General features: G+C 34.3%; 1 long non-coding RNA gene across 1 annotated transcript; it reads left to right on the plus strand.

Moving 5' to 3' along the window:
* Positions 1-386: 386 nt before the first annotated feature.
* LOC141404528 (uncharacterized) lies at positions 387-1,225 on the plus strand. Its single transcript, XR_012413046.1, has 3 exons — positions 387-589; positions 766-848; positions 942-1,225. It is a non-coding gene; the product is annotated as an uncharacterized lncRNA (long non-coding RNA).
* The last annotated feature ends 7,804 nt before the right edge of the window (positions 1,226-9,029 follow it).

The raw sequence follows: 9,029 nt of genomic DNA on the forward strand, positions 1-9,029 counted from the left end.
AATGTCGTCTAGTTTTCATATGATTATCGCCTTAGATTACCTTGGTAGTATTTCTCATATTTAAAGAGCTAAAACTTCATTATGGATGCACATATCGACAAAATTCTTTCAGATTTCTTGTATCGGATGTGTTTACTGTAAGAAGAAAACATAAGCATATGTAAAAGTTAACATCACATTTTTTTATTTTTGTCCACGCGGCAACACTGTACGTCCCTCCTACCCTATTTTTTTTAAAAAGACCTCGTGTTGGCGATGCTACACGTCTTTTCTTTAATATTAACTTTTTGGCACTAAAAATATAATTGTGACTTAAAACTACTTAGGGCCATTATTACATGTGTTCTTTTACTATATGATGGATTTGAATCATGGCATAATAAGAAGGTAATCTCATTTGAAAAACCCGTCCTTGAGCTGTCAAATACAACCCTGTGTCGAAACATTATACATAAATGTTGTTTTTGTAATTGTATGCCAATGACAACAACAACATAACATACTGTTTGTTTACGTTCTCCAATAAAAATATTAAAATTAAATTATTAAAATATCTCGTAATTTTTGGAAAAAATGCCAAAATAAAATCGTAAGTAGCGTGTGTTGGAATGAAACAGACTTCGTGGCCAATGCGGACAAATCCAAGTAGTGTAAAAATTAGCTAAAATAGCTCTGTAAATGCCAATCGTATTTTTGTTACGTGTTTCTCGGAAGTAAAAAAGTTTTAACTGGAATGTATTTCTATTGTTTTCCGTGTTTTTATAGGCTAATGCTATTTGTGCTGAAGTCTTCGTCAACGATATCCACCAATTGATGTGGCGTAACTGGCGCCAAACTTACATAAGCCGGTAAGTAATTGGGCTGGAGAGAATGATGAACGAAGCTAGCTGTCTCCTCAGACGCACGAAGATTAAAAAAACATAACTACTTTTAATTTTTAGGTAATTCTGTTCTGGGAATGGCTTATTCATTTTGAAAAAACCGTGCTGGCCGCGGTACCATGCTCGATCATCGTACACTTCTAATTGTTTGCGTTGTACCTTCTGTAACATTTCCGGCATTAAAACTATGAGTGTTGACAAGGTGAACATATGAAATTGGCTCTTCCTCAAACTCTCATGACAAACGCCTATCGGCTTTGTGATCCACGTAAGAAGATTTTGGTTTATCTTTCCTTTAGGTGCACCTGGCGGATATATACCAAATTACCACCACAGGTAGCCCTTTCGGTCCAACGATGTACAACTTTAGTCCCGGAAATGTATACGTTAATAGTATTACCAAAAAATTTTACAGTTAAAAAGAAAGTTTGTATACATTTCCGAGATTTGTACCTGTCTATAGGAGAAAGTCTCATATACCCGGCCAAAAGCCGGCTACTTGACGAATATTTACAATTTAAAGGAACAGCTACAGACGCGATGGTTTATGGGCCCCATTAACATAACAAGTCACAAAGAATACATCTGCATATAAAAAATAAAATAATGTTTATTTGCATTTTTAACATTAAATTTCATTCCTATACAAAACAGAACATTGAACTTACAACTATTTTTTATTTTACGTATTAAAGAAATAATTAAAAAGAATTAAAAAACGAAGTGTTGGTATATCCCTGTATTAAATCTTTGTATTTTTTCATTTTTTTGCATATTTTACTTTTGCAGTTATCATTAAATCTTTACTACTGGTACTGTGCTGATAGATACTTTTTGGGGTTTTAGGAATCGTACACATCTTTTCATAACTGGGATAATTGTGGTCGAGAGTCCTTTACCCAGCCATTTGGACTTGGAAAAGAAAGAAAAAAATATAGAAAGAAGAATTAAAATAAAATGAAAATAAAAATAATTACTTTTCAAACTTACCAAATATGACACATTTCCCATGGATGTTTAAGAAGGACAGAATTAACTTGTTTATCGCCTATTGCAGCTAAAGCTTTACTACGACTCTCCTCAGTCCAAGCAAAATTCCTAAGGCAATGAAGACCAAGCAGGTAGATAGTATCCAAATAGATGAATCAATAGTGTTATTCCAAAGGGTTGGTTCCTCTTCCATACCATGCCAAGTTCGAAAATCTCAAGTATTGAGTATACATTTGTTTGTCTTCTCATTCTTATACAATAACATGATGGCTTCTAAAGCAGTAATTTCAATGTTGTTTACTACGACAGCTTCTTTGATAGATAATTCGTATATATTGTTCTTCAGTGGGCATAATGGTTCGTGGTATTGGTTGTTTCTTTTTGATATTGATTCATCTCTAGGAGTATTTGATGATGTTGATCTGGGTGGAGTTGTTTGCAGATATTTAGCAGCACCTGGTTTGTCCAAATCAATGACTCTAGATGTTATAGGATTAGAATAACCACTTTCATCGTCGGATAAACATTCCGTACTTGCATCATTGTTCATAGCACTGCTATTACTAATAAGTGGAATTTCTTGTTTACTGTCTTATTGACATTTACTTGCGAGGTAAATTCCTGATGTGGTTCTTCCTCACTTTCCGAAATGCGATTAATAGATTTGGTTTTCATTGCATTTTCATGACTTTCTCTTTACCGGGAGATTTGTTACTTTTGGTTCTTATGTCACCCAATAACTTTGAATTTTCTTCACCTCCCATGTAGCTGTGACCCCTTCAACTGTTATATTGTATAATCGGTTTTTTACAAGTCTAAAAAATGCATGGCACGCAATTGATTGGGAGGTGGCTTCTTAAGAACAGGGTTTGAACGTTTTCCTATTGTTGGAGGCACATCAGGCGATAAACGCACTTGGACTTGGTGTGTTTTAGTGTTCAACTGTTGCTCCTAACGAAACGTTTTTCTTTGTTACGGATGTATTTGTTCAAACGCAGGCCAGGCTCCAGCTCCTCCAGCCGGAAGAGCGAACAGGAATAAACGACTGCAAATTGTATGAAAAATTTAAGTTCGAAAGGTTGAAATAATTAAATTTGTTATTAAATTGAAAATGTAAATATAACTGACATATGTATAAATGTTTTAACATATACATACAAAGTTTGTCAAAGTCATTTTGTCAATGAAGGGACGGCAAAGCGAATGCAACTCTGTGAGCTGTGAGCGTGAGGTTACCTTGTATCATTGTATCATGGATTTGAATAAACTAATCTGGAGGCACAAAAAATATAATTTTCACATTGAAAGTTAATGGCATGAAGCACCTCCTCGCAATTCAATCACCACTTTTTACTTTAACTTAACCGGAACGCTATAAATCTGTTCGCTAAATCCAAATTACAACAAAAGAAAACTTATAATAATGGGGGTTAAACTAATTTATTTTTCTGCAACTGTGACCTCATCTATTGTTGATTCTAGCTCTGGTGTTGTTGCACTTTCATTGCTTTTGGAATCGTAATTGTAGCTCTGATTCCTCTTAATGATTATGGTAATTATTATCATTATTATTATGAAAATCATTGCACCTTATCCGATGTCAATCCGTTCTCTTTTTGGATAGTCTCTATCATCTTAGTGTTGTTGAGTGATACGGATTTCATCATTTCCAGTGACAGCTTTTATATTTTTTCATTTGCCTCTTTGGGTTGGACTAATGCTGGTAATGGCTTTAGACTAGTAGTTTGTTTTGAGAAAAATGATCGTCCTTCTATAGTTTCGTTCGTTTCAGCATAACGAACAATAAACGTTCATTTACAAAAACTTCGCCAGAATATTGGTTTAGAAATATCAGGTCATCATTAAACTGTTCCACTGATTGGACATCGTCGTTGTTAGTACCAGCGCACGTGGATGGTTTACTTTGTAATAATTGTCAATACAATATGTGTCTTTAAGTATCTCTATACTTTCAATGTTACAGATATTTAAGCTTTCACATTTGTTCTTAATGCCTAATATTTTTTTTTTCAAATTATTATTTCGTTATATTTTATAAATAGAGTTTTTTAAACTTTACAGGTTTTAACAGATTATGGTTACAATTTTCATTGTCTGTGGTTGAAATGCTTACAATATAAATTAAACTGAATCAGACGCTACCTTTACTTTGGCACTTTAGTAATTCATCTACGCTATTAAATGGAATCTCTGAGTTGATAACGCCGGCCTTAGTCTATTCTATGGCAAATTCTACATTGAAGATTGCTTTTTTTATTATTTATAACCTGTATTTTAACTCAGTTATTTTTCCATTGATGTTTCTCTATTGTGGTTTAATTATTTATAAAGTCTCCTCGCCTGTAATCAAAAATAACTGATTCTTGAAAACATTAATGGGTGCTTCGACACTCGGTATAAGTTCCTAAATTTGTATTTAATTTATAGTTATACTCTTCAAGGATAGCTCTCCATCTCTTCATCTTGGTGCTAGCATTCTTATTACTCAGGGCGTATGTGAGTGGTTGATGGTCAGTATGAATGACAACTTTGGCTGTACCATACAAATAATTCCTAAGACTGTATAGAGACCAAACTATAGCTAACATATCTCTTTCGTTTGTGGCGTAATTTTTAGAAATAAATGTCACAGGTCGCCCTTCTTGGCTCAAAACTGTACCAATAGCTTTATTTGACTCATCTGTCGTCAAATGAAATTCCTTTTCGAAATGATTTCCGGTGATATTATCGCATTTTTCAAAGAGTCTATTGCTTTTTTTCTACGTCACTTAACATGTCACTTAACATGTTTGTAAGAGGTTTGGCTATTTCAGCGAATCCTTTTATGAACCTTCGATACAAATTGAATAACCCAAGAAGTGAACGCAATTCTCTTAAGTTAGTTGGATATGGAAAATTTACGATGGCCTCTACTTTCTTCGTGTTCATTTTCACATTCCTGACACTACAAATCCAAGAAACTCTACCTCTTCTTTAAAGAAATCGCATTTATCCAGTTGAACCTTCATATTTGCATCTTCCAAGGTGGAAAATATTTCCTCGAGGTCTTTAAGATGACTTTCTATATCTTTACTAAAGATTATTACGTCATCGGTATAAACATAACATGTCTTGCCTATGAACTCTCTAAGAATGTCGTCCAAAGTCCTTTGGAATATAGAAGAACCATTTTTAACCCAAAGGGAAGTCTAGTAAATTCAAATTTACCATTACTTATGGAAAAGCCTGTTTGTTGCATATCTTCTTCTCTAAGAGGTATCTCGTGAAAACCATTTTTTAGATCTACAACAGAGAATATGTTATTTCCTCCCAGATTTTCTAGTACCCCACGAATCTCTGGTATAGGATATCTATCAGGAACAGCAACAGTATTTATTTTCCTAAAATCTACTTTTACCCTATACTTTTTTGTCCTGAGGCTTCCTCTTTTTAGACACTACCCAAATAGGTGAGTTGTAAGGTGAACGGGATGGTCTTATTATACCGTCATTCAAAAGCTTTTTTATTTTATTATCTACCACTTCTCGTAACGCCAAAAGATGTGGATAATTTCTTGTGTAAGTAGGAGGAGCCACCACCTTCGTATTGTAGGTTAGGCGTTCGTCTGGCTCTGAAAATAACTTCTTACGCTTTTTAACAATATCTGTCATTCTACATGTTGCATTTTCTGACAAATGAGATAAGCGAAGTTCTATATTTTTTACATCCTGAAAGAAATGCTGGCTTGTAGTTATTTTTCCGACACCATGTAAAATAGTTTTCCTTAGTATGAATAACTGTTGAGAGTTCCCTCATTGTGTCATTTCCTAATATTCTATCGAGTGTATGTAGTGCAGGCAAATGGAAAAACTGTAACGGCTGTACTTTTCCTCCAAAAATATTTAAATATACGTGGTGGGATACATATATTTCTTCTTTTACAGCTTTGCAGCAAATGAATCTATATTAGGGTTATTATTAACTATACTAGGTTTTATATAATTTTTGTTGCTTCCAGCATCAATGAACATCCTTAATGTCTGGCCGTTCCTCGTGACTGGGCTAAAATTTGTGGAAATTATTTCAAGAAGAATGACTGTATATGCTGGGATCACTTTTTACAAGAGGATACGAGAAGAGTAGGAAAAAAATGGTAACTCATACCACGTGCAGAACCATCTGTTGTGCATTCGCCAAAGGTTGCGACTATGGAATGGTAAGTAACTGTATGTAATTTAGAATTGAAAATTTATGTAAAATATATTTTATTCAGTTCCACAGATGTAAATATTGCATTCCATTCCATATCCGTTGAAGAATATTGTGAGGAAATGGAAATAGATACAGACCAGGAGAAAACGTTAGTCTTACATAAATAATCCATATTATGTGTTTACTGCATTTTTCTTTTACTATTGGCAAATGTAAACGAAAATAAAGCTCTGGAATCGAAAAAGTTTGTTTGTATCTTCGTGGCAATTAATCTCAAAACAATGGGATGTTCAATAACATCATTGTAATCAGGACACATTTTCTTGGAGGGCAGTAGCAAAAACATTCTATGCAATGGCTGGTCATTCATGGTGCAATCCACAGATGTCATTACAGATGCAAACAGTTCTTCATATAAATTCAAGTCATCTTTCTTATTACCGGTACCATCTTCATCGGCAGTACAAGTCAAACGTCTGCAGCCTCTTTTCTTTGGCGAATCTATATCCCAGTAGTTTTTGTTTGTGAGCTGTAACATATTGCCACCACGACACAGCATCTTGATGCTCTGTTGTGTCGGATTTATAGAAAGCTTTGTCGTTGTTAACCAACAACTCAAAATCATGCACCAGCTCATCCAAATCTTTATAAACATCAGTTTTAAGTTTTGTTGTATTTTCAACAAATCAATTGGATTGTTGACCACATCATGATACTCGTATGATGGCTCTTGGCGTCCCCCCTTATGAATGTGTCACACAACATGGAACCATCTTCTTAAATGGAATCTCTGAGTTGATAACGCCGGCCTTAGTCTATTCTATGGCAAATTCTACATTGAAGATTGCTTTTTTTATTATTTATAACCTGTATTTTAACTCAGTTATTTTTCCATTGATGTTTCTCTATTGTGGTTTAATTATTTATAAAGTCTCCTCGCCTGTAATCAAAAATAACTGATTCTTGAAAACATTAATGGGTGCTTCGACACTCAGTATAAGTTCCTAAATTTGTATTTAATTTATAGTTATACTCTTCAAGGATAGCTCTCCATCTCTTCATCTTGGTGCTAGCATTCTTATTACTCAGGGCGTATGTGAGTGGTTGATGGTCAGTATGAATGACAACTTTGGCTGTACCATACAAATAATTCCTAAGACTGTATAGAGACCAAACTATAGCTAACATATCTCTTTCGTTTGTGGCGTAATTTTTAGAAATAAATGTCACAGGTCGCCCTTCTTGGCTCAAAACTGTACCAATAGCTTTATTTGACTCATCTGTCGTCAAATGAAATTCCTTTTCGAAATGATTTCCGGTGATATTATCGCATTTTTCAAAGAGTCTATTGCTTTTTTTCTACGTCACTTAACATGTCACTTAACATGTTTGTAAGAGGTTTGGCTATTTCAGCGAATCCTTTTATGAACCTTCGATACAAATTGAATAACCCAAGAAGTGAACGCAATTCTCTTAAGTTAGTTGAATATGGAAAATTTACGATGGCCTCTACTTTCTTCGTGTTCATTTTCACATTCCTGACACTACAAATCCAAGAAACTCTACCTCTTCTTTAAAGAAATCGCATTTATCCAGTTGAACCTTCATATTTGCATCTTCCAAGGTGGAAAATATTTCCTCGAGGTCTTTAAGATGACTTTCTATATCTTTACTAAAGATTATTACGTCATCGGTATAAACATAACATGTCTTGCCTATGAACTCTCTAAGAATGTCGTCCAAAGTCCTTTGGAATATAGAAGAACCATTTTTAACCCAAAGGGAAGTCTAGTAAATTCAAATTTACCATTACTTATGGAAAAGCCTGTTTGTTGCATATCTTCTTCTCTAAGAGGTATCTCGTGAAAACCATTTTTTAGATCTACAACAGAGAATATGTTATTTCCTCCCAGATTTTCTAGTACCCCACGAATCTCTGGTATAGGATATCTATCAGGAACAGCAACAGTATTTATTTTCCTAAAATCTACTTTTACCCTATACTTTTTTGTCCTGAGGCTTCCTCTTTTTAGACACTACCCAAATAGGTGAGTTGTAAGGTGAACGGGATGGTCTTATTATACCGTCATTCAAAAGCTTTTTTATTTTATTATCTACCACTTCTCGTAACGCCAAAAGATGTGGATAATTTCTTGTGTAAGTAGGAGGAGCCACCACCTTCGTATTGTAGGTTAGGCGTTCGTCTGGCTCTGAAAATAACTTCTTACGCTTTTTAACAATATCTGTCATTCTACATGTTGCATTTTCTGACAAATGAGATAAGCGAAGTTCTATATTTTTTACATCCTGAAAGAAATGCTGGCTTGTAGTTATTTTTCCGACACCATGTAAAATAGTTTTCCTTAGTATGAATAACTGTTGAGAGTTCCCTCATTGTGTCATTTCCTAATATTCTATCGAGTGTATGTAGTGCAGGCAAATGGAAAAACTGTAACGGCTGTACTTTTCCTCCAAAAATATTTAAATATACGTGGTGGGATACATATATTTCTTCTTTTACAGCTTTGCAGCAAATGAATCTATATTAGGGTTATTATTAACTATACTAGGTTTTATATAATTTTTGTTGCTTCCAGCATCAATGAACATCCTTAATGTCTGGCCGTTCCTCGTGACTGGGCTAAAATTTGTGGAAATTATTTCAAGAAGAATGACTGTATATGCTGGGATCACTTTTTACAAGAGGATACGAGAAGAGTAGGAAAAAAATGGTAACTCATACCACGTGCAGAACCATCTGTTGTGCATTCGCCAAAGGTTGCGACTATGGAATGGTAAGTAACTGTATGTAATTTAGAATTGAAAATTTATGTAAAATATATTTTATTCAGTTCCACAGATGTAAATATTGCATTCCATTCCATATCCGTTGAAGAATATTGTGAGGAAATGGAAATAGATACAGACCAGGAGAAAACGTTAGTC

This window comes from Musca autumnalis, unplaced genomic scaffold, assembly GCF_047663935.1.
Source record: "Musca autumnalis isolate F117 unplaced genomic scaffold, ASM4766393v1 scaffold_40, whole genome shotgun sequence".
Lineage (NCBI taxonomy): Eukaryota > Metazoa > Arthropoda > Insecta > Diptera > Muscidae > Musca > Musca autumnalis.